This window comes from Triticum aestivum, chromosome 7A (assembly GCF_018294505.1).
Source record: "Triticum aestivum cultivar Chinese Spring chromosome 7A, IWGSC CS RefSeq v2.1, whole genome shotgun sequence".
NCBI lineage: Eukaryota > Viridiplantae > Streptophyta > Magnoliopsida > Poales > Poaceae > Triticum > Triticum aestivum.
The window spans coordinates 95379310-95401488 of NC_057812.1; the positions used below are offsets into that span (position 1 = coordinate 95379310).

At 54.4% G+C, this 22179-nt stretch overlaps 1 pseudogene; it reads left to right on the plus strand.

Moving 5' to 3' along the window:
- The first annotated feature begins 7959 nt into the window (after positions 1-7959).
- LOC123153381 (L-type lectin-domain containing receptor kinase SIT2-like) lies at positions 7960-21743 on the plus strand (annotated as a pseudogene).
- The last annotated feature ends 436 nt before the right edge of the window (positions 21744-22179 follow it).

Below are 22179 nucleotides of genomic sequence, written 5' to 3' on the forward strand. Positions count from 1 at the left end.
CAGGCCTTGTTTCTCCCGGAGCTTGTGCCATGGGCTCACTTTTTTTTCCAAGAATCTGCCATGGGCTAATTATGTTTGTGGGAGGGGGGCCTTAGCTTTCGGGGGGCCCGGGGCGGTCACCCCTGCATTTTTCTTACAACTAAAGTCGACATCCGAAAAGAAAAAGCAAACCCAAAAAAAATCTGAAACTTGCCATACGATTTTTTTTGCCATGCTTGACAACTAAAGTTGTCATCCTCGCGTCATTATATTTGCCGTAAAAAATGTTCGGAATTACCACGTGTTCGTGCTGCACTTATGGTACTTATTAGGGTCGTGAGCTTTTTAATTCCTCCATGCAAAATTTTCTTAGAACAAAAAGTTTCCTCCCCACAAATGGATACAGAATAACAGAAACATGAATGGCAGCGAAAGTATATGATGTCAAATACTAATTGATTAGCATTGTAGTATACCCGTTTCCTCATTCGCAAAAAAAAAGTATACCCGTTTCCTAAAATCACGGAATCGTCTAATTACCAGAAATCACTTGCCGCGACCCACGAGTTTTAGTTAGTTAGGATAGGCAGCCTCCATCAAAGCATAAACCCCCCGTCAGCTAGCAGCTCCAACAAACGCCGTCCGAGGAAGTCAGCCATTGTGCAATCTGCGCCCAAATCCAGGTCTTCCTCCTCCTTCCTCCTTATGTTTGCGCCTTCTAGATTAGATTAGAGGGTTTCGACGACGACTTTCAGGATAACGCGCCTTAGTAATGGCTTTCTTGGGCATCATTTGAGAAAGAACCGGGTCCCCTTCTTTCTAATCTCCCTACTTGTGGCGTGTTCCCTTAGACCTTTTGATCTCTCCGATTTAGGGTTTAACATTCTCTCAAACCGTACTTCATAATTCCGCGTTGTGGCAATATGCATAATTACTTTTTGTATGCCTGTTGTGTGCGTCTGGTAACTGTTTTGATCAAGATATAAGTATCTTTACCAATATTAGACATCTTATCCACTATGCCCTTGCTAAGGCGCCATGATTAATTTCACTTGCAGACCAAGAGGAAAGAAGAGGAAGGGGCAGAGCTATATATGGGCAACTCCGGGAGCCCAATTCAACTTCAGACATCGTGTTCATGACTTTAGAGCTACACACAGATAGCTTTAAATTTTGCATGTGTAGCTCTAAAGTCAGGTTACAGATAGCTTTAAATTGAGGAAGCTCTTGCCCTCACCATCGTGCATGTTTATGAACTGAATCCCTCTGAATGCATCACATTGCTGATCCTAAGGGCATCTCCAGCCGCACCCCCAGGAAGGCCTCCCCAGGCATTTTTTTTGCGCCGGCCTGAGTCAGGCCCCTCCAGGGGGCTCCCGATCCAGTAGGTGCGGTTCCCACCATCGCCCTCTCCGATTCCGGCATGGCTCACCGGAACATCGCCACCGCCGGTCTACACGGAGGCCGGAGAACCGTCGGTGTCCACGCTATAGTACGACGCCCCGCCCCCGCCCTCCGCATCGTCGAACCGGTGGGCACTGGCGCATCGACCCCGACACCACCTCGCTTCGCCCGGATCGACTTCGCCACGTATGATGGCTCGGAGGACCCCCTTAACTGGTTAAACCAGTGTGACCAGTTCTTCCGGGGGCAGCGCACACCTGCATCCGAGCGCACTTGGCTCGCTTCATACCACCTCCGGGGTGCAGCCCAGACGTGGTACTACGCCCTCGAGCAGGACGAGGGCGGTATGCCTCCCTGGGATCGTTTCCGCGAGCTGTGCCTCCTTCGCTTTGGACCACCACGACGCGACAGCCGCTTGTCCGAGCTGGGCCGCCTACCCTTCACCTCCACGGTCCAGGATTTCGCCGACCGCTTCCAGGCTTTGGCGTGTCACGCACCAGGGGTGACGGCACTACAGCGAGCTGAGCTCTTCGTCGGCGGCCTTCCCGACCACATCCGCGTGGACGTCGAGATGAAGGGGCCCCAGGACCTACAGACGGCCGTCTACTACGCTCGGGCATTCGAGGAGCGTGCCCAGGCCTTGACACGGCCAGCGGCACCTCGGGGGAGCCGACTGCCTCCATGGCCCCCGCCGCCCATGCCTGCACCTTCAGCCGCCTCGCCAGCGCCCACCCCGGCCGCGACGCGGCCCTTCCAGCGGCTTTCACAGGAGAGCAGCTCGAGCGCCACCGCCTGGGGTTGTGCTTTAACTGTGACGCACCCTATACCCCGGGCCATGTCTTCCCGCGCCTCTTCTACTTGGAGACGGTCGACGAGACGGAGGACGATACCCCCGATGATGGACTCGGCGACCCAGCCGCCGCCAAGGTCGCGCCGGCACCCGCGCTTGCGCCGGCTACGGCCCTTGTCGTCTCCCTTCATGCGTTGGCAGGCATCCGTAATGAGCGGACTATGCTTATACCGGTCACGATCCGTGGCGAGACTCTGGTGGCTCTCTTGGACACGGGTTCTACACATAACTTCCTGCCTGAGGCTACTATGCGGCGCCTTGAGCTACAGCCGACAGGCGGGGAGCAGGTACGGGTCACCGTCACTAATGGCGACCGCCTCCGCTGCCATGGGCTCGCTCGGGACGTACCCATTACGATTGGCGACGAGCACTTCACCATCACTTGTGCCGGCATTGACTTGGGCTGCTTCGACTTCAACCTCGGCGTCGACTTTTTGCGAACTCTCGGACCCATCCTTTGGGACTTCGACGCCCTGACGATGACCTTCTGGCGCCTCGGCCGCCGCATCCGGTGGGAGGGCGTTGGAGGCGCCCCGGAGTCGCCCCCGCTCCAGCTGGCCGCGGCTACCACTGAGGCCGAGCATCCGATGTTGGATAACCTCCTGCAGCAGCACAATGATCTCTTTGCGGAACCCCAGGGCCTTCCGCCGGCCCGGGTCTACGACCACCGTATTCATCTCCTGCCGGGCTCGGCACCGGTGGCAGTACGGCCCTACCGGTACCCCCAGCTGCAGAAGGACGAGTTGGAGCGGCATTGTGCACTCATGCTTGCTGCGGGCATTATCCGGATATCCACATCACCATTCACGGCGCCGGTCCTCCTCGTTCGCAAGTCGGACGACACGTGGCGTTTCTGCATCGACTACCGCGCCCTTAATGCTCTCACACTTAAGGATAAGTTCCCTATTCCGGTGGTCGATGAACTCTTGGATGAACTACATGGGGCACGCTTCTTCACCAAACTAGACCTCTGGTCGGGGTATCATCAGGTGCGCATGCATCCAGACGACATCGCCAAGACGGCGTTTCGAACTCATCACGGCCACTTCGAGTTCTTGGTGATTCCCTTTGGCCTCTCCAACGCCCCGGCGACATTTCAGGCCTTGATGAACGATGTCCTCCGGCCCTACTTACGTCGGTTTGTGCTCGTTTTCTTTGATGACATTCTTATCTACAACGCCTCTTGGACAGAGCACCTCCAGCATGTGGCCATCATCTTCAACAAGCTTCGAGCGCATCATCTTCATCTTAAGCGCTCGAAGTGCTCGTTCGGGACGCCTTCGGTCGCTTACCTCGGCCATGTCATCTCGGCTGAGGGAGTGGCCATGGACACAGACAAGGTGGCGGCCGTCGCCGCCTGGCCGATTCCGCAGTCTCCGCGGGCTCTTCGTGGGTTTCTTGGCCTCGCGGGGTACTACCGGAAGTTCATCCAGGAATTTGGCCTCATCGCGGCCCCACTCACGCGTCTCCTCCATCGCGACGCCTTCTCTTGGGATGAGGAGGCCACTTCAGCATTCGAGGCCCTCAAGGGGGCCCTCACGATGGGACCCGTACTGCAGATGCCGGATTTCGACCTCCCCTTCACCGTCGACTGCGACGCCTCCGGTGCGGGGTTCGGTGCGGTCCTGCATCAGGGCGATGGACCCCTTGCTTTCTTCAGCCGACCCTTTGCCACATGCCATCTTAAGCTGGCGGCGTATGAGCGTGAGCTCATTGGGTTGGTGCAGGAAGTACGCCATTGGCGGCCCTATCTTTGGGGTCGTTCCTTCCGGATACGCACAGACCATTACAACCTCAATTTCATGCTGGATTAGAGGCTCTCGACGGTACCCCAGCACCAGTGGATCAGTAAACTCTTTGTCTTTGACTTCACCGTCGAGTACCGTCCGGGTCCTCTTAACACCGTCGCCGACGCCCTGTCTCGGCGTGACGCCGATGTGGACGACAGTACGGCGGAGGGGGCGGCTTTCTGCATCCTCACCGGGCCCTCTTTCGTCCTCTACGCCGACTTCCGACGGGCGACCGCTGCCGCGGCCGACTCCCTCCTCCTACAGCAGCAGCTGGCGGCGGGAGAGCTGGAGGAGCCGTGGTGCCTCGCAGATGGCCTGCTTCTCCATGGGTGCCGGGTCTTCGTTCCGGCGCACGACGATCTTCACCAGCAGGTGCTGCGCCTCGCCCACTCGGCGGGCCACGAGGGCGTGCAGAAGACACTCCATCGTCTCCGCGCCAACTTCTACATTCTCGGTGATCATGCCCTGGTCCGTGACTGGGTACGGTCTTGTGTGACGTGCTAGCGCAACAAAACGGAGACTCCACGGCCGGCTGGCATGCTTCAGCCATTGGAGGTTTCGTCTCAGGTTTGGGCGGACATCTCCATGGACTTCATCGAGGGCCTTCCCAAGGTGGGCGGCAAGTCCGTGATTCTCACGGTGGTCGACCGCTTCTCCAAGTATGCTCATTTCATCGCGCTTGGCCATCCCTATTCAGCGGCATCTGTCACACGGGCCTTCTTCGATGGCATTGTCCGTCTCCACGGGTTTCCTTCTTCGATCGTCAGTGATCGGGACCCTGTGTTTACGGGACATGTGTGGCGTGACCTTTTCCGGCTGGCGGGCGTGAAGCTACGCCTGAGCACCGCCTTCCACCTCAGACGGACGACCAGTCTGAGATAGTTAACAAGGTGATTGCCATGTATTTGCGTTGTGTTACAGGTGATCGCCCTCGCGCATGGGTGGACTGGCTTTCATGGGCGGAGTACTGCTACAACACCTCTTATCACTCCGCCCTCCGTGCTACGCCCGTTGAGGTGGTGTATGGCCGGCCACCCCAGCCGATCCTTCCGGTTGATCCGGCCTTGGCACGGACCGAGGCAGCCGGGGCTCTTCTGAGGAGCCGTGATGAGATGCTCGCGGAGGTCCAGCAACGGCTCCTACAGGCCCAGCAGTTGGCCAAACATTACTATGATGGCCACCATCGCGAGGCGGAGTTCGCGGTGGGTGATTGGGTCTGGCTACATCTACTTCACCGCTCTACGCAGTCCTTGGACCCCCGTGCGAGGAAGAAGCTCGGTCCTCGCTATGCCGGTCCCTTTGCTATCCTGGAACGCATTGGGAAAGTGGCTTACCGTCTTCAGCTTCCAGCAGGCGCACGGATCCATGATCTCTTCCATGTCGGGCTGCTCAAGCCATTCCGCGGTGAGCCACCCGCGGCACCGCCGACACTTCCACCGATCACGGACGAGCGCCTACTTCCTGAGCCAGAGAAGGCGTTGAAGGCTCAGCTGCGCCGAGGCTCCTGGTACGTGTTGATTCAGTGGACCGGACTACCAGAGGAGGACGCTACATGGGAGCAGCGCGAGGAGTTCCGCCAGCACTACCCCGACTTTCAGCTTGAGGACGACCTGTTTGCGCAGGCGGGGAGAGATGTTATGACCGGCCAGGTCTATGGCCGCAGGAGGCCCACTGGGCAGGCTTAGGCCTCAAGTTATCTTAGTTTTATTTTCAGATTATGGTTATATATACAAGTTGTAAGACTATTTCGAGAATTAAGCAATAAGACTATTCTATTGTCCGGCTCCCAGATGAGCTGGAACCCTAACCCTAGCCGCCTCCTTCCTGCGCCGCCGCCGCCCAACCGCAAGGACGGCGCCTCGCCGGCGGCCGCCGCGCTCCAGCCCTCGCCCAACTCTCTCCTTCCCCTACACCCTACGCCCTAGGCAGGGCCGAACCCTAACTCCTAACACTTCATCTATATGTTAGTGCTAATTCTCTGGTGGAGAAAAATTCTTGCGCTCCAGACTTGACTTTTCAAACTTCCATTGATTTCTCCTTCGATGATATAATCCATAGTTAAATGCAAAACCTGATTTCAATGGGGGAAATAATTTACAATACCATTAACAATGGGGATATCTTCCTGACCATTAGCTTCATTAGTAAGAAAAGACAAGAATGCCTCTCGAAAAGTCAAAACCGCTTCGGCACGTTCCACCAAGACAATGAAAAAAAAGGATGCCGGAGAGGGAGGGAGGGGAGGACCTGTTCTTATTAGTATGAAAAATATATTCTTGCGCTTGAGACTTGACATGTCATCTACTTCCTCCGTTCTTAAATACAAGTCTTTTTAGAGATTTTAATATGAACCATACGGATGTATATAGACGTATTTTAGAGTGTAGATTCACTCATTTTACTTTGTATGTAGTTCATATTGTGGAATCTCTAAAAAGACTTGTGTTTAGGAACGGATGGAGTATCTCCTAGCCAAAGTTTTTTTTTTGAACTTTGATTCATTCCTTTTCTCCACCCTGCTATCCATAGTAGCTCCCTAGCCGTCAGCTTTATTATTTTGAAAAACAACTCGAGACGATAGGCTATGAGACAAATTGATTTTTCACTTTCCACCAAGATTTGGAAAGAAAACATCAAAAAAAGATATGGAGAGAAAAGGACAACAAAATCACATCAGCCAGACAACTAGCTAGCTAGAACCTTGAATTGTAACTTTGTAAGTGGAGTGTGCTCGACACTTGACTTGTCAATGTTTTGTTAATACTTCTGTTGATGCTGTAATCCACATGTAAATAATAAAACTGATTTTGACAGGGCCGGTAGAATTCTACTCCCTCCGTTTCTAAATATAAGTCTTTTTAGAGATTTTAATAAGGACTACATATGGATGCATAGATATATTTTAGAGTGTAGATTCACTCATTTTGCTCCGTATGTAGTTCATATTGGAATCTCTAAAAAGACTTATATTTAGAAACGGAGGGAGTACAACACCATTAACAATCAAAAGATACCCTGACTAGGAGCCCGCCGCTACAATCTGAATCTACTCTTTTGACCACACCATGGAAGAAGAAAAAAAAATGACAGTTTTAGTGAAGTATATCATAGAAGAATTCAAGAATGGCAGACAATGACAATGATAGTTAGACCTCCTAAATGAACCTACCTTTATACTCCCTTCGTTCTAGATACATCTCCTTTTATCCATTTTCATGACAAGTATTTTTGGACGAAGGGAGTACTAAACTACACAATACTGCCCAGTTTTTCAAAGATGAGCAAAGCATTTTGAACAATCCACCTATGCCTGCGCATATAACTGTTTAGATTACCTTATGTCGGTATCAGCTTTAGGAAAGAGGTGCGTGCCACACAATGTGTCTCCTGAAAAATGCGGAATAGCTCATTTCAACAGAAATGAGATCGCAGATACAAAATTAGCTCACTAGACACAGTAGCATCGTACTAATGTAATAAAAAAAAGGTCTATATCCAGGAATTCACAAATTTGTGTCGTCCTAGCTAGAGAGTAAAGAGCATTGTAAAGGTGTTCCCTAAGTTAATTTCATCTGGAACAATAATTTTAGAACGGAGGGAGTATTATATACCAACAGTTTCAGACAGTGACTAGTATGGAACATTAAGCAAATGATGCGAGAACTTCTGCACTGAAAGTCATGGGCTGCTATATAAGTAGTATATGCTAACAGTTCCAGACAATGACTACTAGTATGGAAAAGTAAGCAAATGATGCACTGAAGTCCTGGGCTGCTATGACTAAGGTGGCCATCTCTATCTGGCTGCAAATAAGTTCCAGAGTAGCTAGACTGCAGAGTAGAGAGCCACCACCACAAGCCACCCCTCATTGTCTAGGAAGAACACACCATTTATGCATCTTGTAGAGCTTTTACAGTTGCACATGTGCCAGCTAACATGGAGCGTCGATCCACCCTTGGTTTCTCTTTACAGCTACATATCCTCTCCCTTGCCCTAAACCTTGCATCCTTCACCACAGCCACTGCCACCAGTGAGGAGGGCCAATTTGTCTGCTCTGGCTTCTCCGGCAGTACTGACCTCACCCTTGATGGCACAGCCACGGTTACACCAGATGGGGTTCTCAAGCTGACCAACGGCACTGTTCACCTCAAGGGCCATGCGTTCTACCCAACTCCATGGCAATTCCACAAGTCGCCCAATGGGGCGGTACAGTCCTTCTCAATAATCTTCGTGTTCGGCATGGTCCCCGTCTACTCCGATCAATGTACTGATGGCATGACTTTCCTCATATCTCCCACCAAGGATTTCTCAGGTGCACAAACCTCTCAATACTTGGGCCTCCTCAAGAAAACAAATGATGGCAAACCAAGCAACCACATATTTGCAGTCGAGCTTGATAGTAGCCAAAATACAGAGTTCAACGACATCGATGACAACCATGTCGGCATCAACATCAATAGTCTCACCTCCACCGAAGCCCGACCAGCTGGCTTCTACGATGACAAGAACAACGGTATGTTCAACAACTTGTCTCTCGTTAGCCACAAGGAAATGCAAGTGTGGGTGGATTATGATGGAGATACCACACGGATCAATGTGACCTTGGCTCCCCTCAAGGTAGCCAAACCATTGAGGCCACTAGTCTCAACTACCTACAACCTCTCAACAGTGCTACAAGATCAGTCCTATGTCGGATTCTCGGCTTCAACCGGTCCAATCAACTCACTGTATTGTGTGCTTGGCTGGAGCATGGGCATAAACCGTCCTGCCCCGGACATTGACATCACCAAACTGCCAAAGCTACCTCGAATTGGCCCAAAACCTCAGTCCAAAGTTCTGAAGATCGTCCTACCAATAGCCACTACCACTTTCACCTTTCTTGTAGGAACAACTATAATTCTATTCGTGCGGAGGCGAATGAGGTATGCCGAGCTACACGAAGACTGGGAGGATGAGTATGGGCCACACCGTTTCTCCTACAAGGATTTATTCCATGCTACTCAAGGATTTCATGATCAGAACCTACTTGGCCATGGAGGATTTTGGAAGGTGTATAAAGGTGTTCTTCCGGTCTCTAAACTGGAGGTTGCGGTGAAGAGGGTGTCCCACGAGTCAAAGCAAGGAATTAAGGAGTTCATCGCCGAGATTGTTAGTATCAGCCGTATCCGCCACCGCAACATCGTCCAGTTACTCGGTTATTGTAGGAGAAAGGGTGAACCTATGACTATATGTCAAATGGCAGTCTTGACAAGTACTTGTATCTCCAGGAAGAGGAGGAACATAAACCAGTTCTAGATTGGGCTCGGAGATTTGAAATCATCAAAGGTGTTGCATCTGACTTATTTTACCTTCACGAGAGGTGGGAGAAAGTTGTCATCCACCGAGATATCAAAGCAAGCAATGTGCTTCTTGATAGTGAAATGAACGGACGCCTAGGTGATTTTGGCCTCTAAAGGTTGTATGACCATGGCGCTGATCCACAAACAACACGTGTTGTCGGCACCATGGGATATTTTGCTCCAGAGCTAGCACGCACCGGTAAGGCAACACCTCTAACAGATGTGTATGCATTTGGCATTTTCATCCTCGAGGTAACTTGCGGACGAAGGCCTATTATTGACAACAATCAGGCAGAGGATGTTGATTCAGAGATATTAATTGATTGGGTTGTTGAGCATTGGCGCAAAGGGTCACTTACAGACACACTGGACAGAAGACTACAAGGCAGCTGTTGGATAAGCGAGCAACTGCATTCACAGGAGGGCCAAAGGCCAGTATATATACATGTGTACAATGGGGATAAACCAAAAAGGCTATACACATCTAACACCCCCCTCAAACTCATGGTGGATCAACAACACTGAGTTTGGAGAGAAGAAAACTATGCTGCGCTCGAGTCTGTGCCTTCGTGAAGAAGTCCGCCAACTGTAACTCAGAGGGCACATAGTGAAGAGCGAGAGTCTGATCCTACACAGCAGCACGCACGAAGTGGGCATCCACACCTATGTGCTTGGTGAGCTCATGCTTCACCGGGTCACGCGCAATACTGATAGCACCAGTACTGTCTGACAATAAGGGAGTCGAGGTGGTAGCAGACACACCAAAGTCCTCAAGTAACCACCATAACCAGATCACCTCAGCCGTCAGCATAGCCATGACTCGCAACTCAGCCTCTGTACTCGAGCGAGAAACTGCAGTCTGCTTCTTTGTCTTCCAGGCAATAAGAGAGCCACCAAAAAAGACACAGTAAGCAGACAGCGAGCGTCGATCAGAGGAATCGCTAGCCCACGTAGCATTAGAGTAGGCCTGGAGCTCAAGAGAGCTGGAGCGGGGAAAGAAAAGGCGTTGAGAGATCGTGCCACGAAGATATCATAGGACACAGAGGAGATAACTATAGTGAACAGAGGTGGGGGCTGAAACGAACTGACTCGGAATGTGGACAGCATAGGAGATGTCAGGACGCGTAACAGCAAGGTAGACAAGACTGCTGACAAGGTGACGATAGCGAGTGGGATTAGGAAGAGGGTCACCATCAGATGCACGAAGCTGAACGTTGAGCTCCATGGGAGTCACAACAATGCGCTCATCACCGAGAGCAGCGTGAGCAAGAAGATCCTGAATATATTTTTATTGGGAGATGTAGAAGCCATCAGAGGTGGAGGAGATCTCAATCCCAAGAAAATAGCGAAGTGGACCAAGATCAGTCATGAGAAACTGGTCGCGAAGGCGAGCCTTAACAAAGGCAATGTAATCAGAGTCGTCACCAGTGATGATCATGTCATCAACATAGAGAAGGAGAAGAGTCCGACCACGAGGAGACGTGTGAACAAACAACGCGGGATCATGATCACTGGGAAAGAAACCAGCGGCAGTCACCACAGAGGCGAAGCGCTCAAACCAGGCATGAGGGGCCTATTTGAGACCATAGAGGGAGCGGCGAAGCCTACAGACCATATTATCAGGAGCATAGTACCCCGGTGGTGGCTGCATATAAACCTCCTCACGCAACTCACCATTGAGAAAAGCGTTCTGAACATCAAGTTGAGAGATAGACCACTGACGAACATAGGCCACAGCAAGAAGAGTGCGGACCGTGGTCATGTGGGCCACAGGAGCGAATGTCTCATCATAATCGCGCCCCTGCTCCTGCTGGAAACCACGGGCCACAAGACGAGCTTTGTAGCGCTCAAGAGAACCATCGGAGCGAGTCTTAATCTTGTAGACCCACTTGCAAGTGATGGGACGAACACCGGAAGGAAGGGGAACCAGATCCCATGTGCCAGAGCGCTCAAGAGCAGCAAGCTCTTCGGCCATCGCAAGCTGCCATTCAGGCTAAGTCATGGCAGTTCGGTAGGAAGTGGGCTCAGCAATAACAGAGAGACTGTACCGATCAGGGGAGTAGCGATCAGGCGGGGGGCGAGGCCGAGCACGCAGGTTGTGAACCGGGGGAGGTGTGAGAGGAGGCGCACTAGAGGTGGAAGGCTCGTCAGAGGAGACATCCTCAGGACGAGATCGACGAGTATAGTGGAGAGGAAACATGGAGAGAGGGTGACGGACTGGAGATGATGGAGGAGAGGTGGAGGAGGAGGATGGAGAAGACGGGGTCGGTGGTGAATGAGAAGAAATGAGAGGTGCCAAAGAAAGAGGTGACACATGAGGCACATAGCAGGGTGTATCGGGAAGGAGAAGGAAAGAAAGGCCGGCCACCGAGAAACTCGAGGAAGAAGAACGTGGATAGTGAGAATGAGACTCGTCAAAAGTCACATCACGCGAGATGTGCAAGCGACGACCCACAGGATCCCAACATCGATATCCCTTGTGCTCATCACTGTAGCCAAGGAAAACACACTCAACCGACTAAGCAGTCAGTTTGGTGCGTTCTCGGGGGGCAAGAAGAACATAGCACACACATCCAAACATACGAAGAGTAGAGTAGTCAGGAGAGCGACCAGTGAGACACTCCATAGGAATACCACCCTGCAGAGCAGACGAGGGCTGAATGTTGATGAGATAGGTGGATGCGGAAACAACCTCAGCCCAAAAATGGGGTGGAAGGGAAGCAGCAATCATCAGCGCACGAGCCGTCTCAAGCAAATGACGATGCTTTCGTTCGACAACGCCATTCTCAGCATGAGCACCAGGACACGAGAACTGGGCAAGAGTACCCTGTTCCGCGAGAAAACCACGCAACAGCTGAGAGATATACTCTCCAGCGGAGTCAGCACGAAAAGTGTGAATGGGCGTGGCAAACTGGGTGTGAACCATGGCAGCAAAACGTTTGTATATAGGGAGAACCTCGCTACGAGGTTTCATGAAGTAGAGCCAAGTGTGGCGAGAGAAATCATCAATAAACAAAACGTAATAGCGATGACCACCTTTCGAATCAAAGGGAGCAGGACCCCAGACATCAGAATGAACTAAGTCAAAAGGACGCTGAGATACAGACTGTCGGTGTACTAGAGTAGGGGTACCCTAGTATCCCGAACTTGTGCACGGGAAGTCGCAGCATCCCGCGGCAAGGCTTGCCGGGTGACCGCCAAGGTCCTCCGTGGTTCCTTTGGAGCCATTCAAGAACAAAGTATCCAAGCCAAGGAGACAAGACCCCGGCAAGAGGAGCTTGCCGGGAAGGCCACCTAAGGCATCTCAAGGAACTTGCCGCGGCGCACCTCGCGTCCCGGCAAGGCCCAGTGAGCGACAAGCTCCTGGACGCGACAAGACAACGACCACGGCAAGGCGCTTGCCGCGGCAAGCCACCACTCCGCGCCTGCGCTCCAGCACATCCACCAACGTGTCGCTCTGGGACCCTTCCAAGCGTACGTGGCAGGAGGCTGTGCAGCCAGGGGTGCACGGTGGCAAGCGGCGCTGACAAGATTGCCATCGTGGCAAGCGGTGGCGTCCCTGACGGTCCATTTTGCACTGTTTAGGCGACACAGACGGGCATTTAATGCCCTTGTCCCCTGCCGTCAGGGTTAGGTATGATACACTGTAGCAGGTGGCTGTACCAGCCGCAACACCTTTCCATTTTTACCCTTGTCTACGTTGCCACCTGTCGGTGACCCCTTGAGCATATAAAAGGAGGCCCATGCGCAACGTAGAGGGGGGGTTTTAGCTAGTTAGCTGGCTCAGAGAACACTCACGTTCGGTCTGGCGAGCCGCTGGTGTGTACCGCAGCATTCCGCGCTCCCGAGCAAGAGATCAATACAAATCACAAGGCAGGAGTAGGGTTTTACGCATCCGTGCGGCTCGAACCTGGGTAAACTGCCCGCGTGCTTCGCCTCGATCCGCTCTTTGCACGACCTCCGCCCTCACCGAATCGAAAGGGACTCGGCCCGCCGGTCCCATAGGTGTTCGTGGATCAGTCCCCCGACATCTTTGGCGCGCATCTTGTCAGTTTCATGTTTTCTATATTTTGCATGTGTGATCTGACACTTTGTGCAGAATCTACTCCCCGGTAAGCAATAACAAGCCATAAGGCTCCATATCTGTATTTTCTCTTCTTTCTTTTTCACAACAAAAGGAAGGTTCCCTCGCGCACAAGTTTGCCGGGGGGAAAGGAGAAGAAAGGGGTATGGACCAGGCGTCGTTCAAGAATTTCGCCTTGCCGGGAAGCAAACAACAGAAAAGATAAGTTGCCAAAGTTTGAGCAGTCAGATTTTTTAAAATTTTAAGTTATCTTCCTTGAACGACCGTGCTTTGTATGGAAAACCTGTGCGCGAAGGAACCAGCTCGTAGCTAGTGGCGCCCTTACTTTGTTTCGAGTCTGCTCAACAACTTAAGTGAGCTGCGACTAGTTGTCGCGCCCTTACTTTGTTTCGAGTCCGCTCAACAACTTAAGTGAGCTGCGACTAGTTGCGACAAGGTTTCTTGTCGGCAGCGGCACCGCCAGCAGGCTGCTGACGTCCCGCACTCAGCGCTCGCGGCTAAGGTGCCTGCGCCGGCAAGTTCCCTAAAAGCATAGGGTAAAAGCATACAAAGCAAGGAGTCAAGTAAAGGGAATAACATTGCAAGCATTGCCCGAAATAAAATTATATTACAAAATAGCTTGTCGCAGCTCTAACAGATCGTTTTCATAACTTGATCGACAGCGACAAGAAAAAGGAGGAAACGGGCGGCCTAGTCTGCGCGATCGCCCTCAATCCTCTTGATCCCGCTCACCTTGTCCACAATGGGTGCGACAAGGGCCTTGAGCTCCTCCAGATCGGCATCTGGCGGCAAGGTCCTGAGGACATTGGTGAGGCGGAGGCCCGGGTTGCGGAAGGCCACCTTCATCAACACCTTCTGAAGGGCTCCCGCGCGGATCTTGCGCGACTCGTCGGCCAGCTGCTTTAGGATCCTCTCCCGGAGTCGTTGGAGGGCCGTCGCCACGCCTTTGAAGAACAGGGTGAGCTTGGCGCTGGGCTGGAGGCTCTCGTCGGAGGGATACCCAAGATCCGCCATCCCCAGCTGCGCCAGCTCCCTGTCAATATCCGCGGCAGCATTCACAAGACTCTCCGTCCAGGGCTCCACAGTTTCCCTGAAGGCATTTTGGGTGGCGGCAACACTCTCTAGCAGCGCCTTGTCGGCCTTGATCTCCTCCCTCAAGGCCGCCTCCTGCTTCTTGGCGCTGTCCAACGTCTTGGTCAAAGCGGTCATCTTCAACTCAAGATTCGCGTTGGAGTCCTTGGCGGCGCTGAGCTCTCTGCCCTTCTCGGCAAGATCGGCCTCCAGCTGCGCCACCTTCGTCTCCAACTCCTTCTTGGCAGCCTCGGCGGCGGCGGCAGCATCCTCCGCTTGCTTGAGGGCTTCGCCAAGTCTTTCCTTGCGCGCGGCAAGTTCCTCCTCGTGGGCGTCAAGATTGACCTTCCGCTGCGCCAGCTCGCCCTCCTCCGCGGATAGCTTCACAGCGGCAAGCCGCTGTTGCTCTTCGACTTCAGCCTTCTCGAGGAGGAAGGCCTTTTGCGCTTCGTCGAGTTGCTCCCGCTCCTCTGCCAAGGACCGACGAGCTTCCTGATGGAAGCCCCGGAGCTCCTCCGCGCGCTTCTCAATGTCTGCTCCCGCCTTCGCGACGAGCGCCTCGCGGGACTCCAGCTTGGCTTGCCGCGCGCGGTAGAGCGACACCAGCTTCCGCAGCAGCCGCTCCTCTTCAGGCTCGTTGCTGCTGCTGCTCGGCGCGTCGACCAGCGTCAGTCCCGCGGAGGCAGGCACTTCCCCGTCGAAGATCTCTCCCTTGACCGGCGCCCTGGAGCTTGACGCCCAGGGGAGGTTGATGAAGACGTCGTCGCCGGCCTTCAAGTAGACGCCAGGCTGGGGCTCTTCGGAGCCGGGCGCTGCGGCAACGGCGGACGGGTCGGCGGTCGGTGTAGCGCCTGGCGCTCCTGCGGCCTCAGGGCCGTCAGTGCAATCGCCAGACCCCTCGCCAGCTGCTGCGGCGGCAGCCTTGGCGGCCTCTGCGCCGGCGGGATCGCCAGCGCCGGCTGCTCCTTCGGCGGCAACCTCGGTCTCCATCGGCTCCGTAGCAGATGGATCTGACAGCCGGAAAGGGGAGAAGAGTCAAGCAAAAATCCAATAAAAAGAAGATCAAGAGAAGAAGAACCCATGGGAAGTTTTGAAGCAAGAGGAGTACCTGCACCAGGTTCTGCAGTCGTGGTCTCCGCCGTCGGGGGGCCGCTGGTGCTGTCCCTTGCCGAAGACTTCTCCCTTACCGGAAAGCCCTCTCTTGCCGGAGAGTTCTCCCTTGTCGGGGGATCCTCCCTTGGCTCATGCTGAGGCTGCTCTGCTCCTACACAAATCAACAAGCAGATATCAACAAAGACAAGTACCCATGCGCGCCTTGCAGCGGAAAGTAAACCATATACTTACGTTGGGGGCTGCTCTAGAGAAGGGTTGCCGGGTCCGGCAAGGTTGTCTCAGGCGCGCCCCCCGCCGTCGCGGTGGGTTCGTCCTCGATGACGATCATCGGGACCTTGGCCCTCTTTGCTGCTCTCTGGGCCAGAGTCCTAAAGAGGAACAAGTTCAGAGAAAAGCAAGTGAGAAACAAGACAAACAGCAAGGATTGAAGAAACGCAAGTACAGTAAGAGAAGCTTACTCTTCTTCTTCTTCCTCGTCGGAGCTAAACATGGAGAAGTCGAAGTCCGGCGCGTGCCCTACGCAAGGAGGCGGAGGAGAAGCTTCCCTTGGCCGCTTGGCGGGAGCAGTGGCGGTGGTCTGAGACGACCCCGCCCCGGCTGCCGGCGCGGCGTGAGTAGCGGCAGGAACTGAAGCGGTGGTCCGGTTAGATCCCGCTCCAGTTGCCGTCGCAGCATGAGGCGCTCCCGCGACAACGGTGTTTGCCGCGGTGGAGCGTGTCATGCGGTGCGGCGACTGTTGACCCGCTTGCCGCTCCGCTACATCACCGGCTTTGCGGAGACGCCTTCTTGGTGGGGATGGAGGCCCTGCTTGCGGCGAGCTGTTTGAAGATGAGGTGGAAGATGAGTTGATCTCCAGCGAGCCGCTCGTATCCTTGGCGGGCTCGCTCGGCTCGGCGTCACGCCCGGCAAGCTCCTTCTTGCCGGCGGGCTCCCCTCGCTCGGCACGGCTTGCTGCCTCTGCTGCATCTGCCTCCTCCACGGTGAATCCAAATTCGCCCGCGGCCGCGGCTGCCGCCGCCTCTTCCAGCCTAGTGGCGATGAGTGCAAACTCCGCATCGGTGGTGTCGCGGATGAGGCCATCCTTCTCGTCGGAGCGGATCGGTACTTCCACCAAGTCATCGAAGAACTGCTGCACGACGTCGTCTGCGGGCTCCTGCCAAGTTGGCACAATTCCGTGCGAGTCGCACTCCGGCATCATTGCACGGATGCGGTCGAGCAAGGAATTGTTGCACAATGGAACGACACCCCCCGGCAACCTGAAGACCTCGGGATGTTGGGGGTCATACTTGAACAGCTCCTGCAGCATCGCGTGGAGCTCCAGGACAGTGAAGTTGTAGTTGAGGCCCAGCCGCAGCCTCATGATATCTGCCGCATTCTTGAACTCCCAAGTGGGCCTCCCTCGTTCCTGCAGGGGGGCGATGCGGCGGCGAAGAAAGTCTGCGCCAACAGCGCCTACAGTAAGCCCGGTAAGCCTGAGGCGTAGGATCCGGGTGACAGCAATCTTCAGCCTGTCGTCTTCCGGGGCCACGTCACTCCAATCGCTGCCGCGTGCTACTGGGGTTTTGCGCCGGGTGGTGAATGGCTGCGGGTTCTCCTCGTCAATCCAGCAGCAGTCTGCTCTCCACTCCTCCCACTTGCCACGGAATTCTCCCTCCAGATACGTTTCCTTCTTGCCGGCCCTTGAGATCCAGGCGATTCCGCCGGATAGGGGCTCTCCTCTCTCTACTCGGGGTATGAAGAAGTGGCGAAAGAGGGCTACGTTGGGATGGACTCCGACAAAGTTTTCGCAGAGATGTGCGAAAACTGCCATGGTCAGAACGGCATTGGGGGTGAAGTCAAGGAGGTGGAATCCGTAGGTATTCATGATGTCGCAGAAGAACTCAGAGAAGGGCGGGCAGAGCCCGCAGTAGAAGAACAATGCGAAGAAGGGGTATCCGTTTGGGGCCTTCTTCCAAGCGGCGGCGGGGAGTACCTTCGTGCGCGGATGCGCGCGCATCTCCGTCGACCAGAAGAGGTAGTAGTTCTCCCTCAGCTCCTTCGCGGCAAGCTTGGGGGGGAAGACGGCCCGCTCCTTCCGCAACGCCGTGAGCCGCTGCGCCTCAGTCGACTTCACGACCTTCCCCTTGTCGGCTTTTGGAGCCATGGCGGAAGTGGCGGTGGAGGTCGACGGCGTTGGTGGTACTGGTGGCGATGGGGGGCGGAGCGCTGCTCTCTCTCTCTCTCTCTCAGCTTTGGGAAGGCGAGGGAGCGGCGGAGATTTCTGAGATTGGAAGCAGCAACGGGCGAATGGGCGAACTTCCCCTGTTTCCCCTGCTTATAAAGAGGGAGGGGGCGGACGTTCCGCATTTCCGAATAAAGAAACCACCCACGATCTCTCCCTCGACGCCGCATTCAACGCGTGCCGTTCGGGGAGGGCGCGGTGGATACGGAGAGAGATACGGCGTAACCTAGGCCGCGCGTGCCCGTGCCCTGGTTTGGGCCTGGCCCAACAGCGCTCTGCACCGTGTATGGCCCAGGCCCGGGGGCTCCTGTCGGTGTACTAGAGTAGGGGTACCCTAGTATCCCGAACTTGTGCACGGGCAGTCGCAGCATCCCGCGGCAAGGCTTGCCGGGTGACCGCCAAGGTCCTCCGTGGTTCCTTTGGAGCCATTCAAGAACAAAGTATTCAAGCCAAGGAGACAAGACCCCGGCAAGAGGAGCTTGCCGGGAAGGCCACCCAAGGCATCTCAAGGAACTTGCCGCGGCGCACCTCGCGTCCCGGCAAGGCCCGGTGAGCGACAAGCTCCCGGACGCGACAAGACAACGACCGCGGCAAGGCTCTTGCCGCGGCAAGCCACCACTCCGCGCCTGCGCTCCAGCACATCCACCAACGTGTCGCTCTGGGACCCTTCCAGGCGTACGTGGCGGGAGGCTGTGCAGCCAGGGGTGCGCGGTGGTAAGCGGCGCTGACAAGATTGCCATCGTGGCAAGCGGTGGCGTCCCTGACGGTCCCTTTTGCACTGTTTAGGCGACACAGACGGGCATTTAATGCCCTTGTCCCCTGCCGTCAGGGTTAGGTATGATACACTGTAGCAGGTGGCTGTGCCAGCCGCAGCACCTTTCCATTTTTACCCTTGTCTACGTTGCCACCTGTCGGTGACCCCTTGAGCATATAAAAGGAGGCCCATGCGCAACGTAGAGGGGGGGTTTTAGCTAGTTAGCTGGCTCAGAGAACAGTCACGTTCGGTCTGGCGAGCCGCTGGTGTGTACCGCAGCATTCCGCGCTCCCGAGCAAGAGATCAATACAAATCACAAGGCAGGAGTAGGGTTTTACGCATCCGTGCGGCCCGAACCTGGGTAAACTGCCCGCGTGCTTCGCCTCGATCCGCTCTTTGCACGACCTCCGCCCTCACCGAATCGAAAGGGACTCGGCCCGCCGGTCCCATAGGTGTTCGTGGATCAGTCCCCTGACATAGACTCACTGGTAGGATAATGTAACTGAGTCTGTTTGCCAAGTCTGCAACCATTACAATGTAAGGAGACATCTCCAGATACAGACCCTAAGAGGGCCTGATGAACTAAAGAAGACAAGCGAGAGCCACAGATGTGACCAAGGCGATGATGCCACTGCTGGAAGGACGCAGATGAAGAGGCAGCAAGAGCATGAGAGCTGGCAGAAGTGGTGGCAGCGGAAGGAACACAAAGCCAGTCAACCTCCCAAAGGCCCTCTGACTCACGGCGCCGAGGGCCAGCACCAACCAAAGCCTTGGTGCGACGATCCTGAATGGAGTAAGAGTCGGTGTCAAGAATGACACGAAAACCAAAATTAGTAAGTTGGGCAGCGGAAAAAAGATTCATGGTAAGACGAGGAACATGTGAAACACTCGGAACATAAAAGGAGGGAGTGGAAAGAATACCACGACTAGCAACAGGAAGAGATGTGCCATCGGCAGTAAGAACATTAACAGGCGAATCAAGAGGTCAGAGAGAAGACAATGCGGAAGAATCAGAAGACATATGAAAGGAGGCTCCAGAATCTAGAACCCACGAGGATGTACCTGACTGTGTAGATTCCGGTGATGGTGAGGAAGAGGATGCAGTCACAGCAGCAGCGGAGCCAGTCGACGAGGAGCCCGAGGAAGCAAGAAGACGCTTGAGGCGAACAATGTCCTGGTCAGTGAGTGACGGAATCGAGGAAGACACAGGAGTCCCGCTGGAGAAGGAGCGTCTCTGATCTTGCTTCTTCTGGCGACAATCAGACTCTGGGTGACCTGGCCGGGAGCAGTAACCACAGACGGTGTCACGGCGCGACATGCCCCTCTCAGTATGAGCAGGGCGACCCACCCCCCGGAAGGTGTGGGAAGGAGCGGTGGAGCGGTGAGCCGAGCTGATGACACAGGAGCCCGAGCAACCAACACAGACGGGACCACCAGCAAACCAGCAGAGCAAAGGCGGGTCTCTTCAGCACGAAGCTCATCAAGCACTTCCGAGATAGGAACACAGCCACGAGCAAGCAAGTGAGCACGTCGCGGCTCAAACTCAGAGCGGAGACGAGATAAGAACTCATGGACCCACTAAAACTCCAGATCAGATCGAGTAGTCTGACAGCAACGACAGGTGCCACAAACAACTGTCCGAAGAGAGTCAAGCTGATGCCAGATGGCAGAGCACTGTGAATAGAACTCATCAACAGAGGAATCACCTTGCTGAAGGGCGTGCTCCTGACGCACCACATATAGGTAGAGAGCATCACTAGAGGGCTGATAGCGGTGACAAAGATAAGCCCACATCGCTGCAACTGTGCCAAGTCCCATGAACTCTGAAGCAAACTGAGGGAGGACACTCGCAGTGAGAACAGCAGCAGCACGAGCATCATCATTGCACCACTGAGTGTAAGCAGAGAGGTCATCGCGGTACACCGAAAGAGCATCGGAATAAACAGATACCTGTTGATCATAAGCATCAACTGCAGCATCATCAAGGGCCTTGGCGGCATCCCGATCAGCCTGAGAAGCCTCAGCAGCAAATACCGACGGCACCAGTGGGATTGTGGCCACGGGCGTAACGGGGCATGGCGGGCAGGGGACGTCGCCAGAAAGAACACCCCACAGAAGAAGGCCACACATATGGATGCGCATGAACCCCACAAACTCAGCATAGTTGGTGCCATCGAAGACCAAGGAGCACCTAGGAACTGCAACATAGCCCGAAGAAGACATGAGGGAACTCTGTTTTTCTCCTCTCTGTTTTTTTGGTCAATGCTCCCCGATCTGGATCGGGGCGGAGAAACTCACGCTAGCCCCGAGTGAGGAATCGGGAGGTCTGGAGGGGCGCCGGCCCTGGGCCGCACCTGCGGCAGCTGCAGGTAGATGCAAAGGAGGGCGGCATGGGCGCGGGCGGCCAGAGACGCGGCCGGGGCGCGCTGAAGGAGCAGCAGCGCGGTCGGGGCGCAGCCTGGGCGCAGGCGGACGTGGAAGGCACGGCCGAGGCGAGGCCTGGACGCAACCGGGGCGCGACCTAGGCGCGGCTGGGGCGGGGCCAGGACGCGGCAGGGGTGAAGGGCGAGGTCAGGGCGCGACCTGGGCGCGGCCTGGGCGCAGCTGGGCGGGGAGGTCACGGCCTGGGCGTGGGTGAGCTCGGCGAGCGCGGGCAGGGGTTGCCGGGCGTGGAGAAGATGGCCGGCAACGAGGAAGGAGATGTCCGGCGACGGGGAAGCTAGGCACGGAGCTGCAGTGTGCGGGAGAGGAAGAGGAACCTGGCAACTGATACCATGTTAGATAAGTGAGCAACTGCATTCACAGGAGGGCCAAAGGCCAGTACATATACATGTGTACAATGGGGATAAACCAAAAAGGCTATACACATCTAACAGCAGCAACTGTAATCTTGATGAGGTATGTCTAGCGTTAAAGCTAGGATTGCTGTGTGCACATCCATTTGGCAATGTAAGGCCTAGTATGCGGCAAGTCATGCAATACCTTGACGGTGAGATGCTGCTCCCAGAGCTGATGCCTACAAACGTCAGCTATAGCATGATGGCAGTAATGCAGAATGATGGTTTCAGCTAGTACACATCATTGAATGCTACAGTTAGCAGCAATGGAATGACCTCCAGCCTTTCAAGTGGAAGATGATCCACAAGACTACAAATTTAGTAGCCAGTATGTATTTCAACTTTCGAGGCCGGATTTTGGAAGAACAAAAAAATCCAGTATCACTAATTAGATGCACCAGGCCTCTGTTTCTTCTCAGTTCTCAGCTTGAATTAATAGATATCCTTTTTTATGCAAAGTTTAGATCTTGTAAGCATTTGTGGATCAAGTTTCTACTTGTTTGAGATTAAAAAGACTGCCCAGTCTAATGAATAAGCTACACGGCAGGGTTTCAAACCCAACTTTCTCTCTTCTGAACATATGCACCACTCCTGCAGATAAGCTTGTATATGCTGCATATCAGTTTTGTAATGTTGTGATTCAGATTACCGGGTAAAATTTAGTGAACACACTCAGTACTAAAGGTACACCACACACCTTTATTCTTGAATGCTACACTAGTATACAAAGGATAGCT